The sequence below is a fragment of the Gadus morhua genome, chromosome 2, assembly GCF_902167405.1.
Source record: "Gadus morhua chromosome 2, gadMor3.0, whole genome shotgun sequence".
Classification (NCBI taxonomy): domain Eukaryota; kingdom Metazoa; phylum Chordata; class Actinopteri; order Gadiformes; family Gadidae; genus Gadus; species Gadus morhua.
In genome coordinates, this window is record NC_044049.1 from 4,334,186 (window position 1) to 4,334,975 (window position 790).

Here is a 790-nt window from a genome sequence, read left to right on the forward strand (position 1 = left end):
GGCACCAGCTGCGGGGCCGTGTGGTCTGCTTGACGCAGAAGAAGACCACCGGAGCCAGGCCCGGGTACAGCTGCTGCTCCTCCTCCTCCGAGGTGCAGTCCGGGTCTCGGATCGGAGCCCTGATGCGCACCCCGAAACCCGACGCCGACCCGGGTCCGGATCCCGACCCGGAACCGGGGGCGCCGCTCGACCCGACATCGGCTCCCTGGTCCTCCTCCTCCTCCTCCTCCTCCTCCTCCTCCCTGCCCTCGGGGCTGCTCGGACTCCTGCTACTCCTCCTTCTCTTCCTCCTCCTCCAGCCCCCGCTCCCTTCTTCCTCCTCCTCTTCCTCCTCTTCTTCTTCTTCTCGGTCCTCATACAGACCTCCTCCTCCTCCTCCTCCTCCTCCTCCTCCTCCTCCTCCTCCTCCTCCTCCTCCTCCTCCTCCTCCCGGGTCCTCAGGGTGGCCTAGGTCATCCCCGTCCAGGCAGAGCATCGGTATGGTGACCCTCACCTCCCCTTGTGGCGGCCCCTGGTCCGGGTCCCGGTCCGGCCCCGGACCCCCGCCGTCGTCTGGGTCCCAGGGGCGTCCAGGACGGTGGTGGAAGCACGCTCTCCCCTCGCCATCAGTCATGATAGGGCATCAGGCAGAGCCACTCTGGGTGGGGAGGGAGAGAGGTCACACCCAGAGAGGTAAGTGGGGGTGGGTGGGTGGGCGAGGGGTGCAGTCTGACAGGTATAAGAGAGACTGTGGAGATGAGAGCGGGAGATAAGACTGAGGAGCGAGGGGAAGAGAAACGGGAATGAGACA

At 66.3% G+C, this 790-nt stretch overlaps 1 protein-coding gene across 1 annotated transcript in view; it reads right to left on the minus strand.

Annotated features, from left to right (window-relative positions):
- The window catches only part of cacna1ha (calcium channel, voltage-dependent, T type, alpha 1H subunit a), a 107,541-nt gene extending 107,401 nt beyond the window's left edge, over positions 1 to 140 (minus strand). Inside the window, exon 1 of the mRNA XM_030343714.1 lies at positions 1 to 140. This exon is cut by the window's left edge and continues 19 nt beyond it. The gene's annotated coding sequence lies outside the window, so the exon portion shown is untranslated.
- Positions 141 to 790: the final 650 nt, after the last annotated feature.